This window comes from Gorilla gorilla, chromosome 13, assembly GCF_029281585.2.
Source record: "Gorilla gorilla gorilla isolate KB3781 chromosome 13, NHGRI_mGorGor1-v2.1_pri, whole genome shotgun sequence".
NCBI classification, from domain to species: Eukaryota; Metazoa; Chordata; class Mammalia; order Primates; family Hominidae; genus Gorilla; species Gorilla gorilla.
In genome coordinates this window covers 121,627,676-121,652,869 of record NC_073237.2, presented here as the reverse complement: position 1 = coordinate 121,652,869, position 25,194 = coordinate 121,627,676, and the positions used below count along the sequence as shown (strand labels likewise).

At 44.0% G+C, this 25,194-nt stretch overlaps 1 protein-coding gene and 1 pseudogene across 21 annotated transcripts in view; one reads left to right on the top strand and one right to left on the bottom strand.

The window, feature by feature from the left end:
- The window catches only part of GAPVD1 (GTPase activating protein and VPS9 domains 1), a 109,597-nt gene extending 84,867 nt beyond the window's left edge, over positions 1 to 24,730 (bottom strand). For 6 of the 21 annotated variants that reach the window (XM_019034024.4, XM_055351906.2, XM_019034023.4 and 3 more), the window contains exon 1: positions 23,976 to 24,147. The gene's annotated coding sequence lies outside the window, so the exon portion shown is untranslated. Of the gene's footprint in view, positions 1 to 16,070; positions 16,120 to 23,975 lie in introns of all 21 variants that reach the window. The other 15 variants (XM_055351914.2, XM_019034025.4, XM_063696777.1 and 12 more) reach the window with 8 other exon arrangements.
- LOC101127300 (small ribosomal subunit protein eS10-like) lies at positions 21,806 to 22,382 on the top strand (annotated as a pseudogene).
- Positions 24,731 to 25,194: the final 464 nt, after the last annotated feature.

Here is a 25,194-nt window from a genome sequence, read left to right as displayed (position 1 = left end):
CATATCTACTCTAACGCAAAGCACAGAGAGGAGGCACTGCCTGATAAGGTGAAATTTATGAATTACAAAATACAGTCATGTGCCACATAAAGACCTTTCAGTCAACCATGGTGAAACTCCAGTGGGCCCATGAGATTATAATGGAGCTTTTATACAATATTCTTACTGTACTATTTTTCTATGTTTAGATACACAAGCACTTACTATTATGTTACAATTGCCTAGAGTATTCAGTACAGTAACATGCTATACAGGTTTGTAGCCCAGAAGAAAATAGGCTATGCCATATAGCTTAGGAGAGCAGGGGACTATGCCACCTAAGTTTGTGTAAACACACTCTATAATGTTTACACAATGACACTGCCTAATGACACATTTCTCAGAATGTATCCCTCTCATTAAGGACCCATGACTGCACATTAAAATTCTGAAGGAGGCCAGAGGTGTGGTGTCTCAAGCCTGTCAGTCAGTGCTTTGGGAGGCCGAGGAGGGAGGATCACTTGAGGCCAGGAGTTCGAGAACAGCCTGGGCAACATAACGAGACCCCGTCTCTTTAAAAAAAAAAAAGTTGCCAGGCGCGGTGGCTCACACCTGTAATCCCAGCACTTTGGGAAGCTGAGGCGAGCGGATCATGAGGTCAGGAGATCGAGACCACCCTGGCCAGCATGGTGAACTCCCATCTCTACTAAAAATACAAAAAATTAGCTGGGCATGGTGGTGTGCACCACCAGCTACTCAGGAGGTTAAGGCAGGAGAACTGCTTGAACCTGGGAGGTGGAAGTTCCAGCGAGCTGAGATCGCACCACTGCACTTCGGCCTAGATGTCAAGAGTGAGTCTCCATCTCAAAAAAAAAAAAAAAAAAAAGTTCTGGCGGGGCTCAGTGACTCACGCCTGTAATCCCAGCACTTTGGGAGGCCAAGGCGGGTGGATCACTTGAGGTCAGGAGTTCAAGACCAGCCTGGCCAACATGGCAAAACCCCATCTCTACTAAAAATTCAAAAAAATTAGCCAGGCATGGTGGCACGTACCTGTAGTCCTGGCTACTTGGGAAGCCTGACGCAGGAGAATCACTTGAACCCGGGAGGCAGAGGCTGCAGTGAGCTGAGATCATGCCACTGCACTCCAGCCTGGGTGACAGAGCGAGACTCCATATCAAAAAAAGAAAAAAAAAAAGTTTCAAGGATAACACATATATTACAAATGTTAACAACTATATCTAAACGAACTCCTCTGACTAAAGAGATGGTCTCTAAGGTAGGAAAAAAAATATTTCCAACTTTTTATGGGATAAGAATCACATTTCAAGTTTTCGCTATTGAGAATTTCTAATTAACGGTATCCCAAATTAATGATATGTATCTAGCAATTCAAAACTCAAAGTAAGGCCAGGTGTGGTGTCTCACACCTATAATCCCAACACTTCAGGAGGCCAAGGTGAGAGGACCACTTGAGCCCAGGAGTTTGGGACCAGCCTGGTCAATACAGGGAGACCCCATCTCTACAAATAATAATAAATAGCCAGGTGGAGGGATGTACGCCTGTGGTGTCAGCTATTCCAGAGGCTGAAGGCGGAGGATCACTTGAGCTGGGGAGGTCAAGGCTGCAGTGAGCCAAGACTGCGCCACACTGCACTTCAGCCTGGGCAACACAGCACGACCCTGTCTAAAAAATAAAAATAATAAGATGGGCGCGGTGGCTCACACCTGTAATCCCAGCACTTTGGGAGGCCGAGGTGGATGGATCATCTGAGGTCAGGAGTTCGAGACCAGCCTGACCAACATGGTGAAACCCAGTCTCGACTAAAAATACAAAATTAGCTGGGTGTGGTGGTGCATGCCTGTAATCCCAGCTACTCAGAAGGCTAAAGCAGGAGAATTGCTTGAACCTGGGAGGCGGAGGCTGTGGTGAGCCGAGATCACGCCATTGCACTCCAGCCTGGGCGACAGAGCAAAACTCCCTCTCAAACATAAATAAATAAATAAATAAATAAATAAATAAATAAATAAATAAATAAAAATAAAAATAAACTTTAAGTAACAGCTAGAATTCAGGTGAACAAATGAATCACCTCTTTATTAACCCAACAATTTCAGAAATAATGTTGTTAGAAACTCATTAAAAAAAGACCATTTCCTACTTTCTTAATTTCTACAAAGACTATTTTAATTAACATAGGCGAAAGAATACTAAAACTGGAGTCAGAAGATCTGATGAATTTAAGACTGAACTCTGACACCTATTGGCAACGTGACTTGTGGCTAGGCACTTCACCAAAGTTTATTTCCTCATCTTCAAAATTGGGATGATGCCCTTATCTATCTCAGATGGTATACTGTAAGATAACTGTAAAGTAAAAATTGCTGCAGAGTGTAGGATATCATTATTCTTATCAATTAAAAGGTAGGGTAACTTTTTATCATTTCCCAGGGGCAATGAGACAAGACGCCATATCCATCACATAACAAAATTGACCAAAATGACCTTTTCATCAAAGTAAGTGGGAAATATCAAAGTCGTAACTAAAGAGGTAAAACAGACTACCTGCTAACATTATGAAACCTACATGTGTAAAAGACTTAACTAAAAGTAAAAGTAAAAGCCGACTATCAGGCCAGGAGTGGCGGCTCATGCTTGTAATCCCAGCACTTTGGGACGCCAAGGCAGGTGGATTGCTTGAGGCCAGGAATTCAAGACCAGCCTGACCAACATGGTGAAACCCCGTTTTTACTAAAAATTAAAATTAAAATTAAAACTTTTTATTTATTTTATTTTTTGAGATGGAGTCTCGCTCTGTTGCCAGGCTGGAGTGCAGTGGCGTGATCTCAGCTCACTGCAACCTCCGCCTCCTGGGTTCAAGTGATTCTCCTGCCTCAGCCTCCCAAGTAGCTGGGACTACAGGCATACGCCACTATGCCCAGCTAATTTTTGTATTTTTAGTAGAGACGGGGTTTCACCATGTTGGCCAGGATGGTCTCAATCTCTTGATCTTGTGATCCGCCCACCTCGGCGTTCCAAAGTGTTGGGATTACAGGCATGAGCCACTAAAATTAAAATTTTTTAAAAATAAGCCAGGTGTAGTGGCAGGTGCCTATTGTAATCCCAGCTACTTGGGAGGCTGAGGCAGAAGAATCACTTGAACCAGAGAGGAGGCAGAGATTGCAGTGAGCACAGATCCCACTACTGTATTCCAGCCTGGGTGACAGAGCGAGACTCCATCAAAAAAAAAAAAAAAAGCCAATTATCTTTAAGAGCATTATGAGTAATATAGTGTGCTTCATCCACACACATACATTAATGTATCTAATTCAAGACAATCTAATTAAAAATTACACAATAACATCTAAATGTAATATAGTATGCTGAATGGGATCCTGAACAGAAAAAGGACACTAGGTAAAAACTGAGGAAATTGGAATAAAGTATGAACCTTATTTAATGATAATTTATCGATATTAGTTCACAATATTGTAACAAACTGTCATAATTGAAACAAATGTACTATGCTACTATAAGATGTTAATAATATGAAGACTTGATCTTGATGCTGTCTCTGTACCATCATCTCAATTTTTCTGTAAAGCTAAAATTGATCTAAAAAATAAACTCTAGGTTGGGCACAGTGGCTCCCACCTGTGATCCCAGCACTTTGGGAGGCTGAGGCAGGAGGACTGCTTGAGGTCAGGAGTTCATTCATAACCAGCCTGAACAATATAGCAAGACTGTTCTCTACAAAAATAACAAAAATTTAAGTCTACCTTTTAAATTAAACAAATAATATACTTCTAAATTCAAGTACTGAGTTAGCAACTTTTCTCAGTAAGAAAAATTATACAAACTTGACAGCAGCATTTGAACACTGTAATTATCACCAATCTCTAACCACCACTGCCTAGAAAAGGGAACGGCTCCCATATGACATTCCAGAACCCATTAACATCTGTTAACACATTATGGTGTTTATCACACTAAAAATATTTTTTCTTTCAGTTCACTGTGATCACAAATGAAACACAGAAACTTCATGAAACAAAATTTCCATAGCTATATTACATTTGCACTAATTTCTGATCAATCGAAGCAAAGGAAATATATTTTCCAGCCAGAATAGTTTAAGAAAAGCTACTTTTATATTGACTTCCACTTAATAGCAAATCTTTTTTAGGCTATTAGAAGTAGTAACAGTTGGCTGGGCACGTTGACTCACGCCTGTAATCCCAGCACTTTGGAAGGCCGAGACGGGCGGATCACAAGGTCAGGAGATCGACACCATCCTGGCTAACACGGTGAAACCCCATCTCTACTAAAAATACAAAAAATTAGCTGGGCGTGGTGGCAGGCGCATGTAATCCCAGTCACTCGGGAGGCTGAGGTGGGAGAATGGCGTGAACCCAGGAGGTGGAGTTTGCAGTGAGCCAAGATTGCGCCACTGCACTACAGTCTGGACAACACAACGAGACTCCGTCTCAAAAAAAAAAAAAAAAAAGTAGTAGTAACAGTTGAGCTTGAAGAGTTTTAACTGATCAGCAGTAAAGAATAAGGGTGCTTAGGAAATAAAAACAGTAATAACTACCACACATTTCAGGCCTGCCAGGTGCTAGACACCAACTACGGGCTTTTCATGGATGGTCTCATTTATTCTTTTTTTTTTTTTGAGATGGACTTTTGCTCTTGTTGCCCAAGCTGGAGCGCAATGGCGCAATCTCGGCTCACCACAACCTCCGCCTCCTGGGTTCAAGCGATTCTCCTGCCTCAGCCTCCCAAGTAGCTGGGATTACAGGCATGCACCACCATGCCTGACTGATTTTGTATTTTTAGTGGAGACGGGGTTTCTCCATGTTGGTCAGGCTGGTCTTGAACTCCTGACCTCAGGTGAGCCCCCGCCTTGGACTCCCAAAGTGCTGGGATTACAGGCGTGAGCCACTGTGCCTGGCTCTTCTCATTTATTCTATATAACATTCCTGAAATAGTTGTAATAACTATGTTTTGGCCAGCGCAGCGGCTCACGCCTGTAATCCCAGCACTTTGGGAGGCCGAGGTTGAGTGGATCACCTGAGGTCGGGAGTTCAAGACCAGCCTGGCCAACGTGGTGAAACCCCCATCTCTACTAAAAATACAAAAATGAGCCAGGCATGGTGGCGCGTACCTGTAATCCCAACTACTCAGGAGGCTGAGGCAGAAGAATCGCTTGAACTCAGGAAGCATAGGTTGCAGGGAGCCAAGATCTCGCCATTGTACTCCAGCCTGAACATCGCACCAAGACTCCATATCAAAAAAAAAGGTCACTGAATAAATAATAGTTCAAATAGTAAGCACATTTGGGAAAAATCATAATGTTATCTGAGGATTATGTATGGGAAAGATTTTTATATACTGATGCCTACACTTTGGCAGAACTATTTTTTTTTTTATTGTGCACATACTTTTCCTCAGTGTTTTTTTTTTATTTTTAATTTTTAATTTTTTTTTTTTTTTTGAGATGAAGTCTCACTCTGTCGCCTAGGCTGGAGTACAATGGCACGATCTCGGCTCACTGCAACCTCCGCCTCCTGGGTTCAAGTGATTCTCCTGTCTCAGCCTCCATAGTAGCTGGGATTACAGGCGTGTGCCACCACATCCAGATAATTTTTTTGTATTTTTGTAGAAACAGGGTTTCACCATTTGGCCAGGCTGGTCTCAAACTCCTGACCTCAAGTGATCCACCTGCCTCAGCTTCCCAAAGTGCTGCGATTACAGGCGTGAGCCATTGCGGCCGGCCTTCCTCATAGTATTTATGTAATATTCACATTAATGTAATAGGGCAAAAGAGTACATGACTGTCTTTTTTTTTTTTTTCAGATGGAGTCTTGCTCTGTCTCCCAGACGAGTGCAGTGGTGTGATCTCGGCTCACTGCAGCCTCTGCCTCCCAGGTTCCAGTGGTTCCCCTGCTTCAGCCTCTTGGGTAGCTGGGATTACAGGCGCCCACCACCACACCTGGCTAATTTCTGTATTTTCAGTAGATACGGGGTTTCACCATATTGGCCAGGCTGGTCTCAAACTCCTGACCTCAGATGATCCGCCCTCCTGGGCCTCCCAAAGTGCTAGGATTACAGGCATGAGTCACTGTGCCCAGCCATGACTGCCATTTTTTAAATGACCTGCTATAATGTTATCCCTTGCATTTTATCAATCAAATAATTTTAATGTGAGTTTTTTTTTTTGTTTTTTTTTTTTCCCAGACAGCATCTTGCTCTGTCACCCAGGCTGGAGTACTGTGGCATGATAATGGCTCACTGCAGCCTTGATGTCCCAAGCTCAAGCAATCTTCCCACTTCAGCCTCCCAAGCAGCTGGGACTACAAGCATGTACTACCGCATCCAGCTAATGTTTGTATTTTGTGTAGAGATGAGGTTTCACCACATTGCCCAGACTGGTCTCGAACTCCTGAGCTCAAGCAATCTTTCTGCCTCGGCCTCCCAAAGTGCTGGGATTACAGGCATGAACCACCTTGCCTGGCCTAATGTGAACATTTTACTTATTTATTTTGAAATGGGAGTCTCGCTCTGTCGCCCAGGCTGGAGGGTAGTGGCATGATCTTGTCTCACTGCAACCTCCGCCTCCCAGGTTCAAGTGATTCTCCTGCCTCAGCCTCCCGAGTACCTGGGATTACCAGCACCCACTACCACGTCCGGCTAATTTTTGTATTTTTAGTAGAGACAGGGTTTCACCATGTTGGCCAGACTGGTCTCCAACTCCTAGCCTCAGGTGATCCGCCCGACTAGTCCTCCCAAAGTGCTGGGATTACAGCCATAAGCCACCGCACCCAGCCTAATGTGAGCATTTTAAATTATCCACCACTTTTCAGGGACTTAACCAATCCATACAATAGATGAGTGTCTCTTGCAAATATTTTTTACAAATATCATGTTGAATCATGACGATTTATTTACATTTACTTCTCCTTACAGAACTTACTCCCTTCAGTGCAGGAGCAGTTTCTTGCTCATTTTATGTTTTGTGAAATTACATGATCTAAAAATTGTCAGGCATTAATAATATACTAAAATAATGAGTTCATTCTCGTTCCAAAAAATTGACAAGTTCAGGTACAGTGGCTCACGCTTATAATCCCAACACTTCGGGAGGCTGAGGCAGGAGGATCACTTGAGCACAGTAGTTCAAGACCAGCCTGGGCAACATAGTGAGACTCTGTTTCTATAAAAAAATTTAAAAATTAGCTGGGTGTGGCATGCACCTGGAGTCCCAGGTACTTGGGAGGCTGAGGTAGGAGGACTGCTTGAGCCTGGGAGGTCAAGGCTGCAGTGAGCTGTACTCCAGCCTAGGAGACAAAGCAAGACCCTGTCTCAAAAAAAAAAAAAAAAAAAAACAGACAAGCATAGTATGCTTTACTTAACACACTTCCTTCACTCATTCATTCAACAGATGTTAATTATTAAATACCTCCTATGTGCTAAGCACTGATGAACAAGACAGGCAAGGTCTGATCTTGACGGAGGGCATATTACCTTAGGGATACTGAAGGATACACAATATATTAGGGATACATGACTTTCCAGTGACAATTTCTACTAGTTTTCACAAACTACACTTTTATACATTCTGTTTTTACAGCCCTGTGTCCACTCCTCTCATTGGCCAGTTAAATCACACTTAGGTATCAGGGTGTAGCTCAAACCAAGTACAGTCCCTTGACTCAGATATTTCCTCATTTGGGTTCATCTCTCCCACAGCACTTTACATTGTCTGCAACAAAATGTTGTTTTTACAACAAAACTCCAAGTTCCCTGAAGTAGGGACATTGTCATGCCGGTATCCCCATTACTTAGCACAGTGACTGGCATTTAGCAGGTGCTGAATGAATGTTTGAATTTATAATTAATTTTAAAAATGACTGACTGATAAAGAGCAATGCTCCAATTAGGAATCAGTCAAGCTGCTACTTAGTTCCAAAATTATTAGAAAACATTATTAGAAAACTGTAATTAAGGCTGGGCATGGTAGCTCACACCTATAATCACAGCACTTTGGGAGGCCAAAGTGGGAGGATCGCCTGAGGCCAGGAATTCAAAAGACCAGCCTGGACAACATAGGGAGACTCCATATTTACGAAAAAAAAATTTCGAAAATTAGCTAGGCGTGGTGGCATGCACCTGTAGTCCTAGGTTCTCAGGAGGCTGATATGAGAACACTGCTTGAGCCCATGAGTTTGAGGCTGCTGTGAGCTGTGATGGTCCCACTGCTCTTCATCTCAGGCAAGAGCGAGGCCCTGTCTCAAAACAAAACAAAAAAACCTGCAACTAAATTTAGTTGAAAATATCTTCTCACATTCCAATGAGCATATCTGAAATTTGTTTGTGTGTTTTGAGACAGGGTCTCACTCTGTTCTCCAGGCTAGAGTGCAATGGTGCACTCTCGGCTCACTGCAACCTCCGCCTCCCAGGCTCAAGCAATTCTCCTGCCTCAGCGTACTGAGTAGCTGGGACTACAGGCGTACACCACCACGCTCAGCTAATTTTTGTATTTTTTGTAGAGATGGGGTTTCACCATGTTGCTCAGGCTGGTCTCAAACTCCTGAGCTCAAGTGATCCGCCTGTGTAATCCCAAAGTGCTGGGATTACAGGTGTAACATTTTTATTAAAGACTGGAAAGATATTTCTTCAAAATTAGGCAGTAAATATTAAATGAGAAAAAATTTGAAACAAGTGACATTTTAGTATCTTTAGTCAGTATTATTTGGTTTTTTGTATGTTTTGTTTTGTTTTGAACTCTGGCCTACAGAATAGTTGTTATATTTGAAGCAAGAGTGAAACATTGTAGAAAAAAGAATGGGCTTACTACCAACTAACGCTGCCTGGCACAAGTACAAGGAATTGAAAGGCAAATTACTTTGAAAATACAGGTAATATAATGTCAGATAGTGTTCACAGTTCAAATCAACACAACAGACTTCTTGTGACGACAACAGAATTCTGGAAGATGTCAAAAGAAAATGAAATCCAAACAGATTATTGATTTTACCCTCAATACACTAATTTTCCAGAGCTAAAGAAGACAGAATAACTACAAAAATAATTAAACTCATTCGTAATAAATGGTTTGTGGGTTAAGCTCGGATTTTATTATACAACTCAACTGAGACAATATCAATACACATGAATAGCTAATATGCATTACTTAGGAAATACTAATGTTCCATGACTATTCCAATTCAAAAACCTTGACTTTTTATATAACTTGAAATCATTACTAATGAAATTGGCAATGTTAAACAAGATTGTCTTTTTATTTTTTCTTTTGAGACACAGTCTCACTCTGTCCCCCAGGCTAGAGTGCAGTGGCTAGATCACAGCTTACTGCAACCTCAACCTCCTCGGGTTCAGGTGATCGTCCTACCTCCTCAGCCTCCCACCGAGCAGCTGGGACTACACGTATGTGCCACCATGCCCAACTAACTCTTGTATTTTTTGCAGAAACAGGGTTTTGCCATGTTGGCCAGGCTGGCCTCAAACTCCTGGGCTCAAGCAATCCACCCACCTTGGTCTCCCAAAGTGCTGGGACTATAGGCCTGAGTCACCATGCCTGGCAACAAGATTAAGTTTGAAAGGCATTAAGTTAAATAAGTAATGGTACACTCAAACCATGTAGAAAGATGTCCATCAAAAAAATAAACAATTTAGGTTGGGCGTGGTGGCTTACGCCTGTAATCCCAGCATTTTGGGAGGCCCAGGTGGGTGGATCACCTGACGTCAGGAGTTCAAGACCAGCCTGGCCAACATAGTGAAACCCCGTCTCTACTAAAAATACATCCGGCACTGTGACAGGCGCCTGTAATCCAAGGTACTTGGGAGGCTGAGGCAGAAGAATCACTTGAAGCCGGGAGGCAGAAGTTGCAGTGAGCCGAGATCACACTATTACACTCCAGCCTGGGTGACAAGATGTCTCAAAGAAAAATTTTTTTTAATTTAAAAATTGAAAAAAATTAAAACGAAAACCAGCAACAACAACAAAAAAGAAAGATGTCCATCAGACATCATTAAGCGAAAAGAGCAAACTGCAGAACAATATGCATAAGATCCCAGAGGCAGTCTAGGAGTTAAACGCTGGAGCAAGAGTACCTGGGCTCAAGTCTCAGGTTTGCCACTCCCTAGCTGTGCAACCTCCTCGGGTTACTTTACTTCTCTATGACTCAGTTTCTTCATCTGCAAACACATACACCAGAACCTACTTCACAGGGTATGTTCACAGGCTTTTGAAAGTTAAATGAATTAAAATGAATAAAGCGGCCAGGCACAGTGGCTCACGCCTATAATCCCAGCACTTTGGGAGGCCAAGGTGGGTGGATTACCTTAGGTTGGGGGTTCAAGACCAGCCTGACCAACATAGAGAAACCCGTCCCTACTAAAAATACAAAATTAGCCAGGCGTGGTGGTGCATGCCTGTAATCCCAGCTACTCGGGAGGCTGAGGCAGAAGAATCGCTTGAACCCAGGAGGCAGAGGTTGCAGTGAGCCGAGATTGCACCATTGCACTCCAGCCTGGGCAACAAGAGTGAAACTCCAACTCAAAAAAAAAAAAAAAAATGTACAAAGCACTTATTATATATAATGTTAACTACAATTTTGGGGGAAAATAATTCAAATCAAATGGTAAGTGCATGCATATGTGAGAAAGAAAACCCTTCATTTTTTTTCCATTGTTTTTAGGTTTTTTTAAAAAAACAAAGAACAGGCCCGGGATAGTGGCTCACACCTGTAATCCCAACACTTTGAGAGGCCGAGGCCGGCAGATCACTTTAGGTCAGGAGTTCAAGACCAGGCTCGCCAACATGGTGAAACCCCGTCTCTACTAAAAATACAAAAATTAGCTGGACGTGGTAGCGTTAGCCTGTAATCACAGCTACTTGGGAGGCTGAGGCAGGAAAATCACTTGAACCGGGGAGGCAGAGGCTGCAGTGAGCCGAGATTGCGCCACTGCACTCCAGCCTGGCCAAGTGCAGGCTCCTGAGCTCAAGTGACGGAGCACTACTCCATCTCAAGATAATAATAATAATAAATAAATAAAAATAAAAATAAAAAACAAAGAACATTTATTACTTTAGTAATTTTTTTTTTAAAAAAAGAAAAGAGCTCTCAGCCTTAGCGCCATTTTCTTCGAAACCTCTGCGCCATGACAGCCAAGTGGAGGAAGAAGTGAATACGCAACAGAAGAAAGATGAGGCAGAGGTCCAAGAAAACCGCTAGCTTGTTGCACCGTGGAGGCCACAGGAGCAGAAAGATGGAATGCCAGATGCTGGGGATGCTGGTACAAGTTGTGGGACTGCATGCTACTGTCTAGAGCTTGTCTCAATGGATCTAGAACTTCATCGCCCTCTGATCACCGATCACCTGAGACCCACCTCGCTCATAACCAAAACTGCCCATGTTGGTCCTCTGCCCTGGACCTGTGACATTCTGCACTATTTCTGTGTTTCCTTGTGGCCAAGTATAACATCCATACAATAAATCACCTCTTCTGCAGTCTTAGCTGAAGAATTAAAAAAAAAAAAAAAAAAAGAAAAGAAAAACAATAAAAATTTGGCACCAAGCTCTTCCCTGCTGAAGACCTATTAGTGCAATTACTGAAACACTCAAGACAAGACAAATTCTGTAAAAATGAGAAAATTTTTAAGTGCCACAAAAAGGGCATAGTACTAAACTTCAAAATAAGACATAGTTCAACAATAACAAGCTGCACACTAATAAGCAGAACGGCAATGGCATTAAAATTATACCCCATTATTTCCCAGAGGAAACAAATAACATAGAAGTATCCAACCAATCTAGAAATGGGTGCCTATCTGGAACTTTCACAATTAGATAAACCTCCATTAATTGTATGAGTGTGAAATTAAATACCACCAAATCTAATTTAACAATCTCTAATGACAACTCAGTAAGATATATATAAATCTGGAGATCAAGATAAACCAAGTAACTAAGAACAATCTAAAATCCTTAGAACACTGTAAACTTAGAGGAAGTTTTCACAACCCCCATGCTTTGAGGAAGCTTTGGTTCCCTGGATAAACTAAGCTGCTTCCATAAATACAGCGGGTACACAAAACAACCGAATGAAGGAGCAGAAAGAGAACTTTGAGCCTCAGCTGCATTTTTGCTGAGCTGTAATACTGGTAAAGCCTGTTTCAAGATCCAAGAGTCCACCCTCAAAATTAAAGAATGTAAACAGAGGGCTGTCATGTACATTTCATCACATTTACCAGAGTGGTGTTTCGTAAAAAGTTTACATATTCATTATCAAACTCCAAACAGCGTTACCATCATTACTGTGGTTCTACCCAAAAGAAACCTCCTAGTCAACAATATTATCCAGTTTGTTAAAATAGGTTTTCAAAAAGAAATCAATCATTAAGATGTCTCTATAGAATTATGGAATTCATAATTTCAAATAATGTGCATAATGCCTAAGAAAAAGAGAACGAATCCAATAAATGTCAGCTATTACCATTACTATTATCATGGTAATGTTTTCAAACTAAGGAACAGAAACTTATTCATAGAGAGGCCTTAATAAGAAGTTACTTTGTCAGAATCCAAGTTGGCCTATCACAACCTGCAATAGTTAGATATTAAAAGGACTTTGTTTTAGAGGAATCAAAGTTAGATTCCTCGGGTTCCAAAGGAGTTAGTAAAGATGAAATAATCTCTGCATAAAGAATTAATGTATTTTTGGCTGGGCGCGGAGGCTCACGCCTGTAATCCCAGCACTTTGGGAGGCCGAGGCGGGTGGATCACGAGGTCAGGAGTTCAAGACCAGCCTGGCCAAGATGGTGAAACCCCTTCTCTATTAAAAATACAGAAATTAGCCAGGCAGGGTGGCAGGCGCCTGTAATCCCAGCTACTCAGGTGGCTGAGGTGGGAGAATCGCTTGAACCCAGGCAGCAGAGGTTGAAGTGAGCCGAGATCATGCCACTGCACTTCAGCCTGGGAGATAGAGTGAAACTCCATCTCAAAAAAAAGAATTAATGTAGTTTTTCCAAAGTTTTTCTGGTACAGAAATCTATATTTTTAAACATTTGGCAATTCAGCCTTAAATGTTATAACTTTTAGACCTAATGCATTTCTGTAAAGTAGCCAAGATAATGGAAGTAAGTAAATATAAATAACACAAGTAAAACAAAGGGATAGATTAGAATTCTGCATCAGAAAGTGAAAGGAGGGCCAGGTGCGGTGGGTAAGCCCAGTACTCGAGGCAGGTGGATCACTTGAGGTCAGGAGTTCAAGACTAGCAAGGCTAACACGGTGAAACAACGTCTCTACTAAAAATACAAAAATTAGCCAGGTGTGGTGGTGGGTGCCTGTAATCCCAGCTACTCGGGAGGCTGAGGCAGGAGAATCGCTTGAACCCGGGAGGCAGAGGTTGCAGTGAGCCAAGATCAGGTCACTGCACTCCAGCCTGGGCAAGAGAGCAAGAGTCTGTCTCAAAAAATAAAAAATAAAAAAATAAGTTAATCTAAGTCCGAAAAATATAAGTATTTGTTAAAATTAAGATTGGCAGGATATTACTACACTCTGATCCTAGGAAAAAGGAAAAAGACTAATATGCCTTGACTAATTTTGTTTTGTCTTTTTTCTGATAGAAAAACCATGTGGGTTTAATCCTTCCAAAGATTCACAGAAAATAAATAATAACACATAAGTTGGTAAGGAAAAAAAAAAGAACTAAACACGTCTGACAACATGCTTTCTACTAGTCTCCAGCGTGGGTGTACCGGCATTATAAGGGAGCAAGACCAAGCAAGCACCTTTTCGGACAGACATCTTAGATTAACAAGCAGACACAGTATCTGTTTATACACTTCCAAGAGTATGTTTAAAGCCTGTATTTTTTAAATGGCTTACAAAAAAAGGTATACAAAAACATAATTTTGGCCACACACACACACACAGAGTATTAGAATTAAATTATACTTTTATACTTTTCTTTCAGACACAAGCATTTATCAGGTATCTGGTTCATCTTCAAACTCAAAAAAAAAAATTTATAGAAACCCCTATGTAGTCTGTTAAGTCCTTCACTCAACCATTCTTTTTTATTTTTTGAGATGGAGTTTCGCTCTTGTTGCCCAGGCTGGAGTGCAATGGCACGATCTCGGCTCATCGCAACCTCTGCCTCCCACTCCCAGGTTCCAGCGATTCTCCTGCCTCAGCCTCCTGAGTAGCTGGGATTACAGGCATGTGCCACTACACCTGGCTAATTTTGTACTTTTACCAGAAACAGGGTTTCTCCATGTTGGTCACGCTGGTCTCAAACTCCTGACCTAAGGTGATCCACCCGCCTCAGCCTCCCAAAGTGCTGGGATTACAGGCGTGAGCCACTGCGCCCGGCCTCAACCATTCACTTATATATATATCAAATATTAGAAACTGAAGTATCAAGATATTCACCACTTCCTCTGACCACTGTATTAGAGTTTTAAACTGGGTTTCAGCTTTGAAACAAAAAATAACCACCCTTCTGAAATTTTTTACAAAATCATAATACATATTGAAACATATCCAGAAAAGTTAGAAAATATAGGTAAGCATAAAGAAGGAAAGATTCTTTTGTTTTTGTTTTTTTGAGACAGACTCTAGCTCTGTCACCCAGGCTGGAGTGCAGGGGCACAATCTCAGCTCACTGCAAACTCTGCCTCCCAGGTTCAAGCAATTCTCCTGCCTCAGCCTCCCAAGTAGCTGGGACTACAGGTGTGCGCCACCACACCCAGCTAATTTTTGTATTTTTAGTAGAGACGGGGTTTCTCCATGTTGGCCAGGCTGGACTCAAACTCCTGACCTCAAGTGATTCGCCCACCTCGGCCTCCCAAAGTGCTAGGATTACAGGCATGAGCCACCATGCCTGGCCAGCAGTAAAGTTTAACTGACTATAATCTTAGTTACCAGAAATCAAACAGCTAGGTGCCTAAAACTTATTCTAAAATGTGTATACAGTAAAAAAAATTATTGGTCCTAGTTCCTTTACAAATTAAAACATTTGCCCAAGCATGGTGGCTTGCGCCTATCCCAGCACTTCCAGAGGCCAAGGCGGGCAGATCACTTGAGAGCAGGAGTTCAAGACCAGCCTGGCCAACATGGTAAAACTCCGTCTCTACTAAAAATAAAAAAAATTAGCTGGACATGGTGGCAGCCACCTGTAATCCCAGCTACCAGGGAGGCTGAGGCAGGAGAATCACTTGAACCTGGAAGGCAGAGGTTGCAGTAAGCAGAGATCATGCCACTGTACTCTAGCCTGGGCGACAGAGTGAGACTCTGTCTCCAAAAAAAAAAAAAAAAAAAAAAAGCCAGGCATGGTGGCTCATGCCTGTAATCCCAGCACAGTGGGTGGATCACCAGAGGTCACAAGTTCAAGACCAGCCTAGCGAACATGGTGAAACCTTGTCTCTACTAAAAATATAAAAAATGAGCAGGGCATGGTAGCACCTGTAATCCCAGCTACTCGGGAAGCTGCACTCCAGCCTGGGCGACAGAACGAGACTCCAACTCAAAAAAAAAAAAAAAACAAAAAAACAAGAACAAAAACTAAAATATCCTGAAAACGATTACTTAAGGAGTTAAAGTTGAAAATAATTCTATCCAAGCACAAGTTTAGGCAGTTCAAGTGTAAAAAATACATAACTGAAATCCTTCTTAACAGAAAATTAACTCCAGAGAAGGAAATATGTATGACAAAAAAACAGCCTCCCAAAAGTTGAAGGAAAAAAAAACACTCAACTAAACATTTGAAAATTATTTTTTCAAGTACTAGTCTGTCCAAAGCAAATAAGAAGGACTCAGCTGGGCACAGTGGCATGCTCCTGTATTCCCAGCTACTCAGGAGGCTGAGGCAGGAGGATCGCCCTGTTCAGGCCAGGAGTTTGAGGCTTCAGTGAGCTATGATGGCACCACTGCACTCTGATGACAGAGTGAGAATATGTCTCAAAAAAAAAGGATTCCACTTACATAAAACTTATAAATTTGTAGCTGTAGGCAAACTTAAAAAAATTATTTTAAAAAAAAATTTTTAAATCACACTTTACCTTTGAGATTCCTAGAATGTATAACCAACTCTCTCCAGTACACTTACCCCTAAAGAAAAAAAAAAGGAAAAAGGAAAAAATAATAAACTGAATGTCTTATCACTGGAATGTACCTACTTTCGCTATTAAACTACCTACAAACATTACAAGTAGCTGGGCACAGTGGTTCATGCCTGTAATCCCAGTACTTTGGGAGGCCGAGGCAGATGAACTACTTGAACTCAGGAGTTCGAGACCAGTGTGGGCACCTCTACAAAAACTACAAAACTTGTATTTAAAACTCGTCTGGTCAAACAAAAATGAAACACAAAATACAACTTAGCCAAGCATGGTGTCATGTGCCTGTGGTCCCAGCTACTCAGAAGGCTGAGGCAGGGAATCTCTTGAGACAGGGAGGTGGAGGCTGCAGTGAGCTGTGATAGCGTCACTGCACTCCAGCCTGCATGACAGACCAAGACCTTGTCTAGAAAAAAAAAAAAAAAAACAATGTTAGGGGTAATTATTCCAAATAAACTAATGAAACTGAAGCATACATTTACAGAGCAGCAAGTTTTGTACTGTTACTTGCACCAACAAAAGATCAGTACATATTGTCACAATTTCCAGAACGCCATGATCAGGTAGTGTTACCGTGTAAGGTAATAAGAACTATGTGCCATCACTGGAGACCAGCTCACAAACCCTCAGTGGAGCCAGCTGCGTAAAGTGAGAAGTGACAACATTGTGACGGTGGCTAAGAAAGCACCAGTAGAATAAAGTTCTTGTTTTTTTTTGGGGGGGGGGGCGTTGTTTGTTTGTTTTTTGTTTTTTTTTTTTTTGAGACAGAGTTTTGTTCTTGTTGCTCAAGCTGGAGCGCAGTGGCGTGATCTCGGCTCACTACAACCCCAGCCTCCTGGGTTCAAGCGATTCTCCTGCCTCAGCCTCCTGAGTAGCTGGGATTACAGGCGCGAGCCACCACGCCCAGCTAATTTTTTGTATTTTTAGTAGAGATGTGATTTCATCATGTCGGCCAGGCTGGTCTCAAACTCCTGACCTCAGGTGATCCACCTGCCTCGGTCTCCCAAAATGCAGGGATCACAGGTGTGAGCCACTGTGCCTGGCCGAATAAAGTTTATTTTAAATTCTAGCAGCTAGGCATAGTGGCTCACGCCTGTAATCCCAAAGCTTTGGGAGGTCAAGGTGGGAGGATTGCTTGAGCCCAGGAGTTTGAGACCAGCCTGAGGAACATAGGGAGATCCTGTCTCCCCAATAAAAAAAAAATTTTTTTTTTAATTGGTCAGGCATGGTAGCTCACCCCTGTAATCCCAGCACTTTGGGAGGCCGAAGCGGGCAGTTCACCTGAGGTCAGGAGTTCAAGACCAGCCTGATCAACATGGTGAAACCCCGTCTCTACTAAAAATACAAAATTAGCTGGGCATGGTGGCACATGCCTGTAATCCCAGCTACTCGCGAGGCTGAGGCAGGAGAATCAGAAGGCAGAAACTGCTATGAGCTGAGATTGTGCCATTGTACTCCAGCCTGGGCAACAAGAGTGAAACTCCATCTCAAAAAATAAAAACTAAAATTAATTAACCGGGTGTGGTAGCACATCCCAACCTACTCAGGAGACTGAAGTGGGAGGACAGCTTGAGCCCAGGAGGTCGAGACTGCAATGATCCCTGATAGCGCAACTGAACTCCAGCCTAGACAACAGAGCAAGACCTTGCCTCAAACTTCAAATTCCTAGGCTCAAGTAATCTGACTGTCTCGGATTCCCAAAGTAAAATGTGCATCTTCTATGTGTAAAGTAAATATGGCAAAATGTTAACAGCAAATCTAGGTGAAGGGTATATGAATGTTTACTGAACAACCCTTCTGTAGGCTTACAATTTTTCAAAGAGTTGCAAAAACAATATTTAGAAGTTATGGATTACAAAAAAACAAAGCCTGCCGGGTACAGTGGCTCATGCCCATAATCCCAGCCCTTTGGGGAGGCCGAGGCAGGCGGATCACTTTAGGTCAGGAGTTCAAGACCAGGCTTGCCAACATGGTGAAACCCCATCTCCACTAAAAATACAAAAAATTAGCCAGGTGTGGTGGCACGTGCCCATAGTACCAGTTACTCAGGAGGCTGAGGCAGGAGAATCTCTTGAACCCAGGAGGGGGAAGTTGCAGTGACTTGAGATGGCGCCACCGCACTCCAGCCTGGACCACAGAGCAAGACTCTTGTCTCAAAAAACAAACAAAAAGAAAAAAACAAAATGAACAGCAGAAAATAGGGAAAGATACAAATAATAATTTAGCACGTATATTCTGCCTCCCAGAATTAACTGTTGTCACAGTAGTGTCTAGTCTCAAAAAAAAAGTATAGATATCCTCAAAAGAAATTATAGATAACGGGCTGCCCACGGTGGCTCACACCTGTAATCCCAGCACTTTGGGAGGCCAAGGCAGGTGGATCACAAGGTCAGGAGATCAAGACCATCCTGGCTAACATGGTGAAACCCCGTCTCTACTAAAAATACAAAAAATTAGCTGGGCGTGGTGGCGGGCACCTGTAGTCCCAGCTACTTGGGAGGCTGAGGCAGGAGAATGGTGTGAACTCGGGAGGCAGAGCTTGCAGTGAGCCAAGATCACGCCACTGTACTCCAGCCTGGGCGACAGAGCGAGACTCCGTCTAAAAAAATAAAATAAAATAAAATAAAAATTAGCCGGGCATAGTGGTGCATGCCTATAATCCCAGCTGCTCGGGAAGCTGAGGCAGGAGAAATGCTGGAACCCGGGAGACGGAGATTGCAATGAGCCGAGATCACGCATTTGCACTCCAGCCTGGGCAACAAGAGCAAAACTCCACCTCAAAAAAAAAAAAAAATTATAGATATCATCCCCTTTGCCACTACCTCCCATTCGTAATCCCTTATAGACGTGAAATTATAGAGTACACCTATCTTCAACTTTACTAAGGGCTGCAAATACTGTCTTCAAAAGCAGCTATACCAGTTTACACTCAACCAACAGTTTTTTTTTTCTCCTCCTAACAGTAACCGGCAGCAGTTTCTTTTTTTTTTTTTTTTTATAATTTTTTTTTTTTTTAATAGAGACAGGGGTCTCACTTTGTGGCCCAGGCTGGTCTTGAACTCCCGGGTTCAAGGACTCAAGTGGCCCTCAATCTCCAAAAGTGCTAACATTATAGGCATGAGCTACCACGCCTGGCCAGTAGTTTCAAAATTACCATTTTTGCCACATCTTCACCAACATTTGATATCGTCAGACATGAAATTTTTTTTTTGGCCGGGTGCGGTGGCTCACACTTGTAATCCCAGCACTATGGGAGGCCGAGGTGGGCAGATCACGAGGTCAGGATATCAAGACCATCCTGGCTAACACAGTGAAACCCCGCCTCTACTAAAAATACAAAAAATTAGCCAGGCTCACCGCAAGCTCCGCCTCCTGGGTTCACGCCATTCTCCTGCCTCAGCCTCCCGAGTAGCTGGGACTACAGGCGCCCGCCACCACGCCCGGCTAATTTTTTAGTATTTTTAGTAGAGACGGGGTTTCACCGTGTTAGCCAGGATGGTCTCGATCTCCTGACCTCGTGATCCACTCGCCTCGGCCTCCCAAAGTGCTGGGATTACAGGCGTGAGCCACCGCGCCCGGCCAAAAAAATTTTTTTTGAGGTGGAGTCTGGCTCTGCCGCCCCGGCTGGAGTGCAGTGGCGCGATCTCGGCTTACCGCAAGCTCCACCTCCCGGGTTCAAGGGATTCTCCTGCCTCAACCTCCCAAGTAGCTGGGATTACAGACATGCGCCACCACACCTAGCTAATTTTTTATTTTTAGTAGAGACGGGGTTTTGCCATGTTGGCCAGCCTGGTCTCGAACTCATAACCTCAGGTGATCCGCCCATCTCGGCCTCCCAAAGTGCTGGGATTACAGACGTAAGCCACTGCACCCAGCCCAGACATGAAAATTTTTTTTATCAATCTGATGTGAAAAACATTAGATTTGTTATCAATCTGAAATCTCAGTCTGATGCACTTTCACTTATTTTGGCTTTCACTTCCTTGATTACTAATCAGTTATACTGATTATAATTCAATGTTAATTTTAGCACCAATACCCCTTTCTAGAGCTCCTTTGCTTTCATTTTGACAGAAGCAAATTTGTGGCCCTCAACATACTGAATAAGAGAGCAATTAAGAAACAATGCAGCTGGGTGCGGTCTGTAATTCCCGCACTTTGGGAGGCCAAGGCGGGCAGATCACGAGGTCAGGAGTTCAAGACCAGCCTGGCCAATATGGTGAAACCCCGTCTCTACTAAAAAATACAAAAATTAGCCGGCCATCGTGGCACCCGCCTGTAGTCCCAGCCCAGGAGGGAGACTGAGGCAGGAGAATCGCTGGAACCCGGGAGGCAGAGGTTTCAGTGAGCCAAGATTATACCACTGCACTCCAGCCTGGGAGACGAGTAAGACTCCCTCTCAAAAAGAAGAACAGAAAAAGAAACAATGCCAGGCGTGGTGGTGCCGACCTATAGTCCTAGCTACTTGGTAAGGCTGAGGCAGGAGGATCACTCGAGTCCAGGAGTTCAAGTCCAGCCTGGGCAATGCAGCAAGACCTTGTTTCAGAAAAAAAGAAGGAAGAAGAAAGAAGGAAGAAGAATGAAGAGAAATAAAACAACCTAGGATCACACAGTAAAAGGTAAAAGAACCTCAGCAAAACAAGAACTTCACTTACAGACTTTCCCTTTTATTACATCATACAAAATGAAGAATAGTCAAACCTATATGGCAGCATGTACTAAGAATGATTAGTCCCCATATGAAACCAAATGCTCACAAAAGCACAACATAGTGCTGGGAAATAATTTTCTGTCTTTTAAAAAATGTAAGATGGCCAGGTGCGGTGGCTCACGCCTATAATCCTAGCACTCTGGGGGGCCAAGGCGGGCAGATCACTTAAGGTCAGGAGGTTCGAGGCCAGCCTGACCAACGTGGTGAAACCCCATTTCTACTAAAAATACAAAAATTAGCCAGGCATGGTGGCAGCACCTGTAGTCCCAGCTACCTGGGAGGCTGAGGCAGGAGAATGGCATGAACCCGGTAGGTGGAGCTTGCAGTGAGCTGAGATCGCGCCACTGCACTCCAGCCTGGGCGACAGCCTGAGACTCCATCTCAGGGAAAAAAAAAAAAAAATCCACCTCCATGATTTAAAGAAAACCAGCAAACAGCAAAATTTCTTTTCTCAGGCTTACATTAGAGCTTACAGAGCTGCAATCCCTTGGAACTGGGGAGGTGCCTTAATACGAAAATTTAAAGGCCAACATATTCACTTTTCTTTCTTCTTCCGATTATTTTGTTCATTCCCCATTACCCTGAATGAAATATCTATGGTCTATTCTTTCAAAATGACTACTCTGGGCAGGACGCGGTGGCTCACATCAGTAATCCCAGCACTTTGGGAGTCTGAGGCAGGCGGATCACCTGAGGTCACGACTTTGAGACCAGCCTGACCAACATGGTGAAACCTTGCCTCTACTAAAAATATAAAAATTATCCAGGCGTGGTGGCTGGTGCCTGTAGTCCCAGCTACTCAGGAAGCTGAGGCACAAGAATCGCTTGAACCCAGGAAGCTGAGGTTGCAGTGAGCGGAGATCATGCCACTGCACTCCAGCCTAGGCAACAGAGCCAGACTCCGTCTCAAAACAAAACAAAAAAAAAGACTACCCTGATCCCATCCAAATTTTTTATCTCCCTGATTATGAAATTCTCTTTCGTCTACACTGTCATCCTGTCTGCCTTCAATGATTCAAATGTTCTTCTAAAGAACCAGATTGCCATTTATGAACTCCTTTTTAAGGAGGGAGTCATGGTGGCCAAGAAGGATGTCCACATGCCTAAGCACCCAGAGCTGGCAGACAAGAACGTGCCCAACCTTCATGTCATGAAGGCCATGCAGTCTCTCAAGTCTCAAGGCTACATGAAGGAACAGTTTGCCTGGAGACATTTCTACTGGTACCTTACCAATGAGGGTATCCAGTATCTCCGGGATTACCTTCATCTGCCCCCGGAGAGTGTACCTGCTACCCTACGCCATAGCCGTCCAGAGACCGGCAGGCCTCAGCCTAAAGGTCTGGAGGGTGAGTGACCTGCGAGACTCACAAGAGGGGAAGCTGACAGAGATACCTACAGACGGAGTGCTGTGCCACTTAGTGCTGACAAGAAAGCTGAGGCTGGGGCTGGGTCAGCAGCCGAATTCCAGTTTAGAGACGGATTTGGTTGTGGACGTGGTCAGCCACCTCAGTAAAACTGAAGAGGATTCTTTTGCATTGAATAAACTTACAACCACAAAAAAAAAAAACAACAGTTCTTCTAAGTAGACTTATAAATCCAAAAAACCTTATTTTCTATTTCAGGAGTTTTTTTGTTTTGTTTTGTTTTTTGAGACGGAGTCTCGCTCTGTTGCCAGGCTGGAGTGCAGTGGCGTGATCTTGGCTCACTGCAATATCCACCTCCCGGGCTCAAGTGATTCTCTTGCCTCAGCCTCCCAAGTAGCCAGGATTACAGGCATGGGCCACCACACCCAACTAATTTTTGTATTTTTAGTAGAGATGGGGTTTCACCATGTTGGCCAGGATGGTCTCGATCTCTTGACCTCAATGATCCGCCCGCCTCGGCCTCCCAAAGTATTTCAGGAGTTCTTAATCTTTTTGTGCATGGACCTCATTGGCAGTTTGGTGAAGCCTATGGTCCCTTTCTCACATTTCTTTTAAGTGCATAATTAAATACATGTGATTACAAGGGAAACCAATTATATGGAAATATTAGCAAAACAACAAACTAATATGGTCATAATATATGTACAGCCTTATTATCACATTAAATAACAATGTCTAACGGCGGGTCTAGTAACACCAGAAATTCAAAGAAGTGATAACCATAAATGATATTCTGAGCTATCTGCAACTGTAAACATGATGCAAAAATATCCGTAATTTTTATTGATCACAAAGTCATAGGCGCTGCTAATGCTACTCTGGCTTGTTGTCCACATTCGTAACTGAAGGAAATAATAAGTTTCAGTTAGCAGTCAATAAAAATAATGATGTCATTTTATCCTCCTTCTAGTGAAAGGACCCTTCTAATTCTATCCATCAATGAACTCCAGTTTAAAACCCCTCTCTAGTTCAAAGTCCTGCTCAGAACTGATTTTCGTCATAAATTTAAAAATAAAAACACTGATTCCTCCTTTGACCTAGTTCTCATCTGAACCTATCACTATGTCTCCCTGTTTTTATGCACATTTATACACAGAACCCTGGGTGTACTTCTGTGGTTTGCCTAGCCAGCACTCATTACAATTTTGCCAGTCAATAAAAGGTGAAGTTAAAAGAAAAGGGATGGAAACAACCAACAGCTCCCTCACTTTCAGACCTCCGACAGCAAGTGGAAAGATGCCAAGTATAGTGAGTGTCTGTGTTAGGTGGGCTGCCCCCAGACCCGTGTGTCCAGCTTGTCAAGCTTCCCTGCAGCACGACACCTTTATCAGCGACACTCAGAAGATATTCCATTTCGTTCTCGCCTCCTATACTCAGTTCCCTACCTGCCGGGCCTCTCGTCTCTGGCCCCCACCCGAGGCCGCCCCGCGGTCCTCCTGTCCCTTCCCATCCCATCCCCCACGCGTCTCTCTCTCTCCTCAGCCCCAGGCCGCCCTGGCTCCTGCACGCCGCCACATCTCTCCCCTGGGTCTAACCCAGTGTCCCCCGACCCCCACCTCGCCCGACACTGACGGGAAGAGCCCAGGACCCCGGGGTCAGTTGGACCTGACGGCCGGGCAGTCAGAGACAGGCTGCGGCCCTAGGCCGGAGCAACCCGGCCGCGAGGCAGGGAGCCGCGCACAGCGCGTGGACTAAATCGGGACGCGTACTCACCAAGGGGCTCATGCGGAGGAGGACACGGAGGACTCTGTCGGACCGCCACTCGGCCTCGGAGCCGTCGCCCTAGCCGGTGACTGCCCCCGCCGCCGCTGCCACCACCTTCGCCACTCGCCTGTTGGCTTCCCTGCGTCCTGCAGCGGCGCTGCCGCCACGCCAACGCGCGTGCGCAGCGCCGCGGTGGCCCCTGGGAGCTGTAGTTCCGCCCGGGCGGCTAGGGGCTCCCACTTCCGCCTTAGGCAGCCCTAGGTCAGCTGCCCCCTGAGGCGGTCGTGGGTGTCCTGGTCCGGAATCGTCTTCCGGAAGGTTGTTCACCAGGCCTGGGCCCTGGTTTCCGCCTGCAGTAATGCTGGACGTGAAGAATCCGACTGAGCAAGTATGTGTAAAGCAAAAATGTAGAGCGTTTTATGCTTTCTGTGACAACGCTCAGTTGCCCAGGACACATTATTCGCATGAATGACTCTCTGTCTCTCTTCTCTGTTTCTCTCACACATACGCACACACTACTTACAAACCTCCCTTCCCTTTTTTTTTTTTTTTTCGAGACGGAGTCTGGCTCTGTCGCCCAGGCTGGAGTGCAGTGGCTCAATCTCGGCTCACTGCAAGCTCCACCTCCCGGGTTCACGCCATTCTCCCGCCTCAGCCTCCCAAGTAGCTGGAACTACAAGCGCCCGCCACCACGCCCGGCTAATTTTTTGGTTTTTAGTAGAGACGGGGTTTCACCGTGTTAGCCAGGATGGTCTCGATCTCCTGACCTCGTGATCCGCCCGCCTCGGCCTCCCAAAGTGCTGGGATTACAGGCGTGAGCCACCGCTGCCGGCCCCTCCCTTCCCTTTTGTTCTAAGTGCCATTAATTGGTTTGGATGGTATCTGGATTTTCAGTGTAAAACCTGCCTTCCCACTTCTCAGTTTCTAAAATCTTGCTTATCATAAACTTCACCATGCAGTTATTTTAGGTAAGTCAATAAATGAACTGTCTAATAATTTTTGTAACACCATAACTCATATATTCAGAGGTCAAGTTAGCTGAGTTGAACAGTCTAGAAACCTTAAAATTGGAAGACACCTGCTTAAAGGTCACTAGTGCAACTGCTGCCCAGGCAGGAATTCCCTCCTGTACATTCAGCCAGATGGTCATCTTCCTGTTCAACAGTTCAAATTTCAGGGAGCTCACTCCCTCAAGTAATGCAGCCTGCTCCACTGTTGGACAGCTCTA